Raw genomic sequence first — 14,230 nt, forward strand, 5'->3', positions numbered from 1 at the left:
GAAAGATGGCTCCTACAGTATGCGACGGATCCTGCTGGTGTTTTGACTCTGCCCTTATTGAAATATCTTTCAAGTGTCTGACACTCACACATAAATAAATGATTGTTCTTTAAGAAGACAGTTTGTCTCACCTGTCACATTAAGTGGGAGTACATCCCTTGAAAAGTGAATTCTCCTACCTATGGGACACGACCACACAAAAGATATAAGAAAATTGTGTCATTATAGAGTGATCCGAGAGTTTGATTTGCTTTGCTGATTTGAATGTCACAGCCAGTCTTGGAAACTTTCCTAAAGACTCCAGCTGATGTACCATTGGAATGCCTCAAAAGATATCGAGTGGATTGCTGGCTTTTGGATTGCTAGGTATTTACTTTCTTCAAAAAATGTTGAACTACAGTAGTCTGCACTTTCAGCATACATTTAATTCCTTTTCTCCCTCTTTTGTCTTTTACTACACATGCAGACACAGTTTAAATATTTGTCGCTTTCCACTGTTTTATTTCATTTGTAATTTTGTACTAAATAATTTTTTTTTACTTGTTGGACTGTTTAGCCTTTTTATATGTACAATAATACAAAGAGAATCATTACTAACATACTGCAAAATACTAGGAGACTGTGGAAGATTGTGGGTTCGCTTCCCGGTTCCTCGCTGTGTGGATAGCGCTTTGAGTACTGAGAAAAGCGCTATATAAATGTAATGAATTATTATTATTATTGTCTTAACATATAAAACTGAATAAATCATTTTTTACAACAAATATCAAATTACTTGCATATTGTATCAGCTTTGTTGTAACCAGGTGCCTTTCCAAAGTTTGGTCTGAAAACATACCTGTCCGAAAGCAGACAAAACCGTTGAACTCAATAGCACTCTACTTCCATTAGATAATCAAAACCAGAATTACAGACTTCATAAAAATACTTACCTACAAGCTACGAGATTTATTAACTTAACATCTTAGCTTTAAGAGTTGTCTACAATAATTTGATGACCATGTCTAAGTTTGCTTTTGTGACATTGGTTGTCTGTGGACAGACTGGAAAGTAAAATAATTAAATATTTTGATCAGTTTTAAAATATAATAAAATAATTTCTTTGAAATGACAATCCTCATGGGGGTAGGCAGGTGACTTCCTGGTGTTTTTATTTTTTCAGTATCTGTCTTGAAAGGTTTTGGTGTCCATGTGAGAAACTGGAAGTTTGTGTATCTGAAAAGAATGTGGCTTGTCATTTACTAGCTAAAAATGTCAATTTGAAGCACAAGAAGGACTAGAATGCTGAACCCTAATTCAAGGATACTTCCATCCTGTCTTACAGTGTTATCAGAAGTTTGCCAGGTTAATGCTGTAGAACAATTGAAAAAACTGCTAAAAACCGATTATTCTAAAATAGCTTTCTCGTGGCTACATTTTACTTGTATCCCTATTAGTCTATATGGGGATTGAATTATCATTTTCCACTTGGATTTGCTGTCCTGCGGTGGGTTTGCACCCTGCCCGGGATTGGTTCCTGCCTTGTGCCCTGTGTTGGCTGGGATTGGCTCCAGCAGACCCTTTTTAAATTGTGGGAAAATATACCAATAACAGTTTGTTAAGGATCTGTTTTTTTGTGAAGCTGCCTTCACTCGAGTGATCACTTCGAGCTGACTTGCTGGCCAACTATAAGCGTTACCTGGTAGGTAACCACCCATACAATCAGATTGTGAATCAGACTACGAATGCCGTGAATGTAATTACAGTAATCCCTCCTCCATCGCGGGGGTTGCGTTCCAGAGCCACCCGCGAATTAAGAAAATCCGCGAAGTAGAAACCATATGTTTATATGGTTATTTTTATATATTTTAAGCCCTTATAAACTCTCCCACACTATTATAAACATTTCACGCACTACAGCATAAACCCTTTGTATTCTCTTAGATACTAGGGGGCTCCGCCTCCTGCTCGCTTCGCTCGCCAACCCCTGGCGTTGGGACATGACAAAGAGTAAGATGTATGAATTAGATATAGAATAGTGTGCAGCTTTGGATGATGCGCATAGAAATAACAAATAGAGTGTTTGGCATATATTAATGTTTTATTGGAATATTTCTTTGTATATAACATTAGTAGTAAAGATGGTGTCTTGTCCTTGAATGAGTCTTCCTTGGCATGGATCATTTATAATTTTAACTCTAACGTCAGATGAATGTCGAACATGTGAGAAGGCAACATTGCGTTGGAATGTAGGTGTGTTGTTTTTATCAGGACGTAAATGTAGAACAATATCTCTGTGAAATGGAGGCTCACCATCTTTACTTTGAAAGACAATTGCCACTTCATTAAAGACAGGCAAATTGTATCGTCTTGGATCTTGTTCTTTGTCCTTTATCAAGACCAAAGCAATTGTAGTTGCCGCTATACCTTCTGCATTTGCTTTTGTATTTGCCTCCTTTTCAACTTCATGTAGCATTTTTATAGACTTAGCTAATGGGTGATTGTTTATGACATGAGTGACGTTTCTCATTATAAGCTCTGTGCATTGTTTGTTTTCAGGAAGGTTCATGCGTTGATAGATTGCCTCATCTGGATCTAGGATGTAGATTTGTGCATATTTGCGTTGTTGATTTGTTTCAGGGTACACTGTTCCAATGCGATGCAATATTTGTCCACATATGCGAAAGCAGTATGGGCCATTGCCTTTTGGTGGCCTGATATGTACTCCGGTAGATGCAAATGCAAATGAACTATTGTAGGATCTAATGCAGTTCATAAAGTTTTTACTTTCAGGCACATCATTAGTTAGAAGCTTCTTTAGATATTCAGGATATGAATGTAAAGGAGGCAGTCTACTCTGACCTTTTTGACAACAACGTGTAAATTCATTATTTGTATTGCCAGTTGTTTCTTCTGTGAAGTTAAGTGAATGACAATGATTGCAAATGACATTCATTAATCCCAAAGAATTTTCCTCAATAGTGGATTCCTTATTGAAGGCGTTTTCAGCCATTTGGCGTAAGCGTTTAACAGGTGTGTGGCGTTGATGTCCGCGACGGGCATGTTTTGCTTTTTGCGTTTGATTGCCTTTTTGTTGCATGTCCATTATTTGTGACGCGCAATTTTTTTCTTTTTTTTTATTCGCTTCCGCTTTGCGCAAAGTCCGTTTCAGTCTACGCCGTGCATTGTTTGTATCGAGCCTTGTCCGTTTTTGTATGTCGGTCATTTGAGCTTGTTGTTTTTCGCGTCTTGCTTTTTTTTTTTCTGTCAGTTCATTTGCGCGTTGTTCACGTCTCCGTTCATTTATTCTGTCTCTTCGCTCCCTTTTTTGTATGTCTGATACGCGAGCTCTTTCGGTTTGAAATCGTGCTTCTTTCGATGCAGCACTTTGACACGCGCGCTGAATGCGTCTACGTGCATTGTGTCGGTCCATTTGGGCACGTTCCCGTTATCCTTTCCGAATCGTTTTGTACCCATGACCGTGTATTCATGACTTGTTTCTTTCTCAGCATGCGAAATATGGATAAGTAATAAGGATGATCGCACTCACTGTTAATATGTATCCTTTTCTGCAGTTGAACGGTTAATAGTGCTTTATTGAAAGGACATCCACCTATGCTGACACCTATGCTGCCTAGTGTGAAGGTGTCGACGTTCACTTTAGAATATGTGGCTTTGGGTGTCACTTCTTATGGATGTGTGGGGGGGATTGTTGTTGTGCGAGCGTCTTCTTTCTTTTTGTGTTCCTGTGTCTTGTTTGAATCCCCCTCTTTGTGTGTGTCCCGTTCCTTGCTTGTAGGGTCTGTGGGGTGGTTTTGTGTTCTTTTTTTTTGTCTTCCATGGGCTTGTTGAATCCCCCTCTTGGTGTGTGTCCCGTCCCGTCCCGTGCCTGTAGGGTGGGGGGGGGGTGTGTGGTCGTGCCTTGCTGTTGTGCGCTCGTATGTTCTTTTTTTTTGGTGTGTCTAGTTTCGTGTGCAATGTGTTTCGTGCTTTCCCCGCGTTTGACTACTTTTTTATGTGCCTTTTCCTTTTTTCGGTGCGTGCTCACTCCTTGTTTCTGTGGTCTTGTCCGCCTCTCGCGGCCCCTCATCCACCTTTGTCGCCCTCTTTTGTCCGCCTTTCTCCGACTCTCGCGGACTCTTTTTGCGCCTGCGCCTCTCGCGGACCCTCATCCGCCTCTCTCGCCCTCTTTTGTCCGCCTTTCTCGGCTCCTCAGCCGACTCTCGCGGACTCTTTTTGCGCCTGCGCAGTACGTCTTTTTGCAGCTACGGCCCATAGCCGGATGTGCCTGCGTCCATCATCCGGTTTAGCATTCTCGGTTAGTAATATGGATTAGGTAAGATTCGTTGAAATTATGTATGTAAACACAGTTTACATACAGTAAAACCTAAATATTATTTTAAAGATATCGAGCGTCTCTGATATCACATATGTTACAGCCATTACGACAGACAGGCCACCATCAATAAATACGTACAATGCAAGAAAAATTGTATACAGTAAAATGTGTGTACAGTGACACTAAACTATGTACATGTAATAAGTACTGTACGTAAATAATTAATTATGGTTACTCACCAACAATGACACGACGACTTGTCCGATAACGATGAGTTTAATTTTACTGCACAACAAAGGATAGCGTTACAGCTCTTCTAAAGGAGCCTCTTCAGGCGACTGTTTAGCACCACCGTTGCTCTTCTTCCATCACTCTTCAATCCAAATCCCTAAAGCAGATTCCATCCAGACTACTGCCTTATCACGTCCACTTGCAACTCATTTTGCACTCCGTCGCTGAGCCAATCAGCAGCACACAGGAACTTAACCGCGTGCTCTGATTGGGTAGCTTCTCAGCCATCCACCAACAGCGTCCCTTGTTTCAATTCAAATGCGTCCCTTGTTTGAATTCAAATGGGCAAATCAACTGAGGAAGCACACGTACTGTAGACCGCAGACATCCGCGAAGCAGTGAAAAATCCGCGATATATATTCACATATGCTTACATTTAAAATCCGCAATGGAGTGAAGCCGCGAAAGACGAGGGATCACTGTACCCCGATCTACATGTTGTCAAATAAACGAACCACACGCCGTGGTGCAATTTTAGGGGCTTCGCCTCTAGCGCTGACGTCCGAGGTTCAATTCCTGTAAGGGAGTGAGGTGAGTGGCTGGTTACCTACCAGGTAACGCTTATGGTTGGCCAGCAAGTCAGGTAACATCAGCCACGGTGCCTTCAGTTGTGAGAAGCAGATCATAGAATGGTTGAAAATAGTTTACTGTCAAATAATGCAAAGAGTACGCGACACGTCTTTCCCCCTTATTCTTGGCTCATCAGGCATACACACTCACTGCACTCGCTTACGGTAATCGAACGTCGGACGTCAGCGCTAGAGGGGCTTCGCAGCAGTGAAGTATTGCTTTTAAATTTTAATTAAGAAGAAAAGAAAACCTTTTTAAATTAAGTCTTAAAAAGAGGTGTAAAGATATTGACAATAAGCTACGCAAACCCACCAAGACATGGAATTGTTTAAATCAAGGCGCGAGTCGAAAAACACCATCCCATACTATTAGTTAATGATTAACACATTTCTATATGTATTGTAAGCATACAATAGAACTGATAATATGTTGCGCTTATTTATTTGGTGTACCGACATTTTTGCGCGTTTAACGGCTGAAATCTAACGTGGTTTGTGCCCTTCAGAATGAAAACAGTTAGCATTTACCTTTTTAATAAAAGGCGAGCTTTTAAGCCTGAGAAATCACCCCGTAAATGCACACGTTTAATTGCACATGTGTTAATATGTATGCTTACACAGTATTAAAAGACACTCAAAAATTAACGTCATTTACCTTCGTTCCCGCGTTTGACTCGTGCTGTAAATCTCTTCCTTGTTTTTAGTTCACGTGATTACGTAGGAGGCGTGATGACGCGATACGTGACTCCGCCTCCTCCATTAGAGTATATGGACAAAAAACAGGTTCCAGTTATGACCATTACGCGTAGAATTTCGAAAATGAAACCTGCCTAACTTTTGTAAGTAAGCTGTAAGGAATGAGCCTGCCAAATTTCAGCCTTCTACCTGCACGGGAAGTTAGAGAATTAGTGATGAGTGAGTCAGTCAGTCAGTCAATGAGTCAGTGAGGGCTTTGCCTTTTATTAATTAGTATAGATATAGATTAGGGTTGTGAGGGACGAGAGTTTGTCCAAGCAGCATTGGGTTGCTAGTCACGTACAATTCGCAGTCTCTCTCTCTGTCTCACACACACACGCACACATACATACACACAGTGCCAACTTATAGTCAACACTCATATGTTTGAGAGACTGGAGGACATTTCAGTTCCTCGAGAAATCCCATTGGGACACAGGGAGAATGTGCAAATGTCACACCAAGTCGTGAGGTAGCAGTGCCAACTACTATGTCAGCGTGTTGCCAGAGTCCATATGGTGTGTGCTAATACAGTTTGTCCCAACAGCTTTTCTATATTGCGACTTTAATTCATTTGTGGGAGTGAGGGAAGGGATTTAACACTCTTAAGCTTCATCAGACTTGCAGCTACCTGAAGGTATACTGCTTGACAGTATTTCAGTTTTAAGAATAAACAACTTTTAAAAAGACATGCTTCTTACCCAGTTTTATACTTACTTCTATGTGTCATTCAGGCGAGATCATCTTGTCCCATTTATGTCACAAAAATAAGGTGCTACCGAAAAGATAAAAATCTGCTCAAAACAGAGAATGATGGAAAGAAGATTGTATTCACATCTCTGATGTTAGCAATAAGGTGATGAAATGTGCATGGAGTACCTGATATATGACAGACTGTAGGATTCTAGTTAATATTTCTTAAAAGATGTTTTATTTAGTGACATTTATGTGTTTAGCCAGTGATGGTTGTAAAAATAAGTTATACATTGGGCATTAAAATTAATAGGATTTGTATGTGATCTTTTTGAAAATCCAGCAATGGACAACTGGTACTGGACTACATTTATGTATCCATAGTATGATAAATTCTGTTTATTTGTCTTACTTCAAAAATAGTTTGAATACTTCTTTCACTCTTGTGACTTAATGCCATGCCCTAAAGCTTTCATATCGTTGTAGATAACACTGCAAAACTACACCTACTGTTTTAAAGAGAAATGCAGATATTTATATGACCTTTTGAGAATATTAGGCAATATTTTTGCACCAAAAGTACAAATATCCAACTTTTCATTTTCTAAGCCAGTTCATTCCTTTACAGGCCCACCAATAAATGCAGTCTATCCTAGCATCATGCAATGCATCTGCCCCAGTGAATGACACACACACCGATAACAGGCCAACTTAGAGCTGACATCTCAACTTATATGCATATCATTGTTTTGCCTCAGACAGAAAGAAGTCAGAGTGAAGTGAGTATTAAAGGACCAGGACATTGTAGCAGCAAATAACCTGGTCAAAACGAAGAAGCAAAGGTCAGAAAAACCAGGAAGTCAAAAAGAACTAAAATGTCTATCCAGAAATGGAAAAATTAAACCAACTTTTCAAAGGGTATTTTTAAAAATATCTAGAATTGGGGACACCAAGAGGAGCTTTAAATATTAATGAGGACATGACGTGCAGCTTCCTGGTGTCACATTAGAACAACAGAAAAATTAATCATGAGAACAGGCCATTCAGCCCAACAAATCTCACTAATCCTAATCACTTAATTCCTCCAAAATAACATCAAGTCAAGTTCTGAAGGTCCATAAACTCCTGCAGTCTTCCATATTACTTGGTAACTTATTCCATTTGTCTATGGTTCTCTCCGTGAAGAAAAACCTCCTAATGTTAGTGCAAAATGTACCCTTAACAAGTTTCTGTGTCTCCTTGTTGTCATCTTAAAGTAAATGTCTCGATCTACTGTACTAATTCCCTGCATATGATTGCAATAAAAACTCTTATTGCTGTGCATAAAATGGCGAACAATGAAAAAAACAAGTGTCTCAGAATGGCAGCAATCATGGTAAAATAAAATGGTGGTCGAAAATTCATAATGAAAACAATAAAACTGATTTCATATTACAATATAAAAATAATAACATATTACATCAGTCCCAATACTAATACATATTTAAAACAGTACAGAAAATCATTAAAAACAGAAAATATGAGGACAGCAGAGTACTCTGAAACAATGAACAATAATGTAGGAAATCATGCAAATGCTTCACTTGCAAAGGGGGAGCAACTTTGAAAATAAGTCTCTCCTTACTACTGTATACAAATGTGTCACTCTTGTCTTCTGAACAAGTGATTGTGACCACTGTGAAAGCTTGGGGGTACCAGAGAGCCCCAAACCCCAACACGAACAAAACAAGACAGTCCTGGGATCAAATAAATGGGTGTTTATTTCACAAATACCTCTCAAAAAGTTATCTTTCCTCCAAACACATCTCCTCTCTCCACCGCACTGCTCTCTTCCATTTGAGTGTTGCTTATCCTCCTCCCAGCACCGACTCCCTTGGAAAAGGCGGTGGAGTCGATTTCATTGAGGACCTGTGAGTACTTCCAATGCCAGGGCTGTTGCCCATCACACAGAAGTCCCACATAAAAGGGGGTACATCTCCCTTCAGCACCCTTCAGTCAGCAAGAATATGTATTTGTATCTCACCATAAGTTTCATTTTATTCCTTCAGATCAGTCATAACTTCTAACATCTCACTTAGAAATCTATTCTTTGACCTAGTCAGACTTCTATGTGTGCAAAAATTGACAATTAAATATATGCTTCTCATTACAGATTATGTCATTTTCTACTGTAGATGCTCAAGACTACAGAGATGTTTCAAGATCAGGGTATTCTTTGGTGGAATGTGTTATAATCTGAGCATTTTTTTAATATGGACGACACGGTGCTAGCACTGCTGCCTTGAAGTAAGGAGACCAGGGTTCGCATCCCAGGTTCTCTCTGCATAGAGTTTGCATGTTGGGTGGGTTTCCTGACACAGTCCAAAAACGTGCAGGTTATGTGGATTGGAGATATTAAATTGGAACTAACATGTGTTTGTGTATGTGTATTCACCCTGCGATGGAGTCGCACCCTACCCAGGGTTTGTTCCTGCCTTGTGCTCTGTGATAGCTAGGATAGGGTCCAGCAGCTCCCACGACCCTGTTCAGGACTGAGTGGGTTAAAAAATGGCTGATTGACTTTCTTATTTTATGATTTGGTAAAAAAGTATAAAGTTAGTCATTTCATTTACATTGTGATTATTTATCATTTTTCCTCACATAACCATTTTGTGTCTCTTTCATTTTACTCTGACCATATTTATTTTAGCAATGGTCTGGCTGCTGGGCTCGTGACCCAGCGCTGCAGTGTGTGATACCTTATCACAACTAGATTATATAAGACGGTGTGGAAGAAATTTACTGGCACCCCCACCCTGTTCTATAATTTGAGACAACGAATGCAGGCAGGAGAAAGCGTCAATCTATCTTCTTTATTTTCTGAGTCCTGCAAGAGGTAACCCTTACAAGAGCGCAAGCACCTAATTAGCAAAAAAGTAATGTGTTACAAAGGAGGAACGGGTAGTGGGTCTATTTTTACACTTCATTGATAATCCGAAGACCTTTAACATCATTGATTATATCCAGTGGCTAACAGGACATGGAAGAATATTGATACCTTAAATGGTCACAATTGACCTGGGCCACTAGGCTGACTGACAGTCCATCCATTCCATTGGCCTAAGAGAGTGTGACTTTTTAGGCATTAAGAGTGCACTGCTGCATGCCGCCCCAGCATGTCCACTCCGTCCTGAACCTTCAACATGACCACACTTTTCCTTTTTAGTCCAACCAGTCTGTCAACAGGAAACTTAGCCTAACCACAACATTCAAGCAGCAAGCACACTATAAAAGATGACCCTTTCTTTACCTTTTTCCCCCTATACCTCAAAGCCTTGCTGTTTCTGTTATATTAGATAATAAACTCATTCAAATGCCTTTTTCTTAATAGCTCCAACCTTGATCATAGCGAATACCAGAATAACACCTTAGCCTTTAAGGATAAGCTCACAAGAGTAAGAGACTCAGCACAAACTCCATAAGCAATGTAGCTAGTTTCCGTCAATAGCACACCTACATCACATGCTAGGTCCACACCAAACCAGGGCTGAAATTCAACTTTCACAGTGGCAGCACACTTTGTTCTGTATGTATACTGTGAACGCTAGGGGTCGCTGTTGACCCTTCAGACCCAACAGACTGACACTCAGGGCACAGGTTAAAAGCACCAAGAACACATTTAATATTTGTCTTCTTTAAATAGTGCCCAAAGCACCACAGCCAATATCACCAATACAAGTAACTATAAAAATAATAAACACAATTCTCTTTCTCTTTTCTCCTCCACACCTCCCTGCAAGCGTTGTCTACTACCTCCTAACTCTGGCTCGCTTAGTGAGTTTTCATCAGTCCTTTATATATGGTCTGACTCAGAAGTGCTTCCATCCTTCTGTCGACGTGACTTGCCAGCACTTCCAGGTCAGATGGAGAACTTGAGTTTCTCGTTAGCCCGGAAGTACTTCTGGTCTTCCGTCTTCGTGACTTGATAGTACTTCCAGGCTATGTAGGAAATCAGAGTCCCAAGGTCTTCTCACAGCGTCCCCTGGCAGTGCCCACAGTACCCAGCAGGGCTGTAATACCGAACTCCAAAGTCCATGATGCCCTGCAGGAATCTGGGGCACCGTTAAGCTGTAAGGAAGCTGCCATCTAGCACTTTGGGGAAGGCAGGGTCCAAACGTAGCTGCTTTTTCTCAATCCTTCCATCTTTGGGGCGCCCCAGCCTGGCTGAGCTGACGGCCGTCCCTTACAATACATTTAGATAAAGAACAGAACTCAGCTCAGTGATTTGCTGATTACTTTACTTAGGGAAAGGAGTTGTAATTATCATTAGAACGTTTGCTTTTCTATTTTTGACCAACAATTTTTGGCTTACATTTTCATTTTTGACTTTATGGGGTTTATGTGTATCTGCTTAAATCAATGTCCCTCAATTCCTGTCCTTCAAACATTTCATATCCTGGTTCATACAACATTATACTCCCCTTGGACTGGACTTTTAGGCATCCAAGATCACAAAGTAATGGTGGAGCTATAAGTAGTGTGGTTTATTTTACAGGAATATTTTACTTGTATCAGGTATTTACGAAAGGAACTGATTTTGATGTTTTTAATTTGTTTATTGTAGGCTTTAGCTTTGCTGTGTTGCTGTTCTAACCATCTTTACCTTCTATTGATTAATTAGATTAAGTTTTCAGATTTCATTTTAAATAATGTATAAAATATTGCTTATTCTTATATCTACAGTAAATTTCCCTTTGGGATTAATAAAGTGTATATAATCTAATATAATTATCAGCTGCAATTTCCTTTTAGTATTAATAAAAATGTTCCTTTCTGATTTTACTATATACCTTACATTTTACATGACGTTTAAGTCAAAATGAAGTAATTTAGAATTTTTCCATTATGTTTTCCGTGACATGATGCTGGCATTTACAGCCACATTACTTTTGTTCTTATAGTCCACAAGCACCAGAAATGTCCACTTCGTTTTTACGCTGGTAATAACTAATGTGCCACCTCATCTATTTAGTGCTCTTCTGTTCAGGCCAAATTCATGACCAGTTTTGTAACAATGAATTATTCTGTTTTCCGATAAGCCTATCCAACAATGGTTCCTCTTTTTCTGTCACAGGAGATTTGTGGTTGAAGTCTTCCCTTGCAGCAGATGTTTTTCCTTCACACTGTGTTTGATAAGGAGGCTTCCACCAGATGGACAGTAAACTATCAGGCTTCTTTAAAGCACAAGTAAGTCCTACATTCTACACCTTCTCTAGCCTTTGATTTTGGAAAAAATGAAGTTATTGTGTGGTGTGATAGCAGCTGAAAATTGTCAAATCATTTCTAAATAGAATAGAAAAAATAGTTATGGAATATATTCATAGTGCATTTTATAATATTACACATCTAAGAATTTACATTTTTATTTTCACCTTTCGTTTTAAGGGCAAAGTTCCATATTCGTAATGAAACACAAACAGAGTAATGGCATTTGAAAGCATAAACAGTCATTTAAATTGAGCACTAAGTTTAATTGAAAAGCATGAATTAACCACAAATTAAATATTCGCTACAATAAAACCAATGCTCCCTCTCACCAAAATAACACAGTTTCCAATGTCTGGTGTGAAGCTGATCGTGTTCTCCTGATAATCACAATAAAGTGCAAACTATTTTTGGATAATGAAAGACTGAACAGTGGATTTTTTCATTTGCAAATCCTTTTGGAAGTGTATAAGGTAAAATATCTTGCTCTCTTGAACTTCCCAGTACTACTGTCTTTACAAAATATGGTGGGCTTAAAGTGAGCACTATCCATAGTGCACCTCTTCTTCTTCTTTCGGCTGCTCCCGTTAGGGGTCGCCACAGCGGATCATCTTCTTCCATATCTTTCTGTGCTCTGCATCTTGTTCTGTTACGCCCATCACCTGCATGTCCTCTCTCAGCACATCCATAAACCTTCTCTTAGGCTTTCCTCTTCCCTGTCAGCTCTATCCTTAGCATCCTTCTCCCAATATACTCAGCATCTCTCCTCTGCACATGTCCAAACCAGCGCAATCTCACCTCTCTGACTTTGTCTCCCAACCGTCCAACTTGAGCTGACCCTCTAATGTCTTCATTTCTAATCCTATCCAACTCTGCTACCTCCAGCTCTGTCTCCTGCTTTCTGGTCAGTACCACCGTCTCCAACTCATATAACATACAGTAGCTGTTCTCACCACCATCCTGTAGACCTTTCCTTTCACTCTTGCTGATATCCGTCTGTCACAAATTACTCCTGACACTCTTCTCCACCCATTCCACCCTGTCTGCACTCTCTTTTTCACCCCTCTTCTACAATCCCCATTACTCTGTACTGTTGATCACAAGTATTTAAACTCATCCACCTTCATCAACTGTACTCCCTGCATCCTCACCATTCCACTGACCTCCCTCTCATTTACACACATGTATTCTGTCTTGTTCCTACTGACCTTCATTCCTCTCCTCTCTAGAGCATATCTCCACCTCTCCAGGTTCTACTCAATCTGCTTCCTTCTATCGCTACAGATCACAATGTCATCAGCAAACGTCATAGTCCATGGGGACTCCTGTCTAATCTCGTCTGTCAACCTGTCCATCACCATTGCAAATAAGAAAGGGCTCAGAGCTGATCCCTGATGTAATCCCACCTCCACCTTGAATGCATCCGTCACTCCTACCGCAGACTGTCCATAGTGCACTCATGCGCCGATTTCCAGTACATCAAGACAAGACAATTCACACTTACAGCCGAGGACTATAGGAAAACAATGGTGATAATGATCTAGGAATTGACAAAACTTGTTGCAGTAATAAATCTTTCGCTATTATCATTCTTATTTCACAGAGTCTCATATGTTTATTTACTCTCGGAGGGCTCTTTAAGGTTTATTTTGATCAGCTCCACTCCAAGTGGCTAATGCGCACCATCTTCCCTTACACCAGTGTTTCTAAACCTTTATGGTTCCGCAATCCAGTTTTACTTTTTAAGTTCATTGACAATCCACTAGCAGCAATTTCAAACCACCTCTTTAGAGAAATGAGCACAATTGGGTCCCCCAGGAGAAATGAGCTCACTTAGAAATGGGAAAACATATCCCACTTAAGTGACCCTCTTGTGAACCAACAACAGCAACCCGTGACCCTCTGGCACTACGACAGTAGTTCAGAAAAATGGCCTTACACAGGTACAGAGTCTCAAAGACTGGTTTGTGCTATTCTGTACCGGCAGTTAAAATATGTTTACCGGTGACCCACACCAGACCCTCACAACCTCAATTGCAATGACCTGTACACTTTGTGACTGACATACAGCCAATTTGATATACGGTCACGTGGCCTGTCCCAAATGGAGCCATAAGTCAGAGCATTACTGTATTGCTAATAATTTAAGAGTACTAGGTCACAAATAATAAAACTTTTTTTTTGAACCAGCAAATGTAACAACAGCAAAGAAAAATGAAAGCATAGGTAAGTTGGTGTGGGGGACTGAAACTACATTTTGCTAATAATTCTAACTTTTTAGTCACTAGACTAAATCTCTCTCATCAACAATTCATTTTTAGTGGCTTTACGATTGAATGAAAATCAATCTGCTGACCATTTTTCAACATTTCTGAGAATA

The 14,230-nt window shown here is 40.0% G+C and overlaps 1 protein-coding gene across 1 annotated transcript in view; it reads left to right on the forward strand.

The window, feature by feature from the left end:
- Nucleotides 1-14,230, forward strand: part of lrfn5a (leucine rich repeat and fibronectin type III domain containing 5a) — a 214,585-nt gene that overhangs the window by 85,932 nt on the left and 114,423 nt on the right. The window contains exon 2 of the mRNA XM_028821878.2: nt 11,720-11,832. The gene's annotated coding sequence lies outside the window, so the exon portion shown is untranslated. The remainder of the gene's footprint in view (nt 1-11,719; nt 11,833-14,230) is intronic.

Source organism: Erpetoichthys calabaricus, chromosome 16 (assembly GCF_900747795.2).
Source record: "Erpetoichthys calabaricus chromosome 16, fErpCal1.3, whole genome shotgun sequence".
NCBI lineage: Eukaryota > Metazoa > Chordata > Cladistia > Polypteriformes > Polypteridae > Erpetoichthys > Erpetoichthys calabaricus.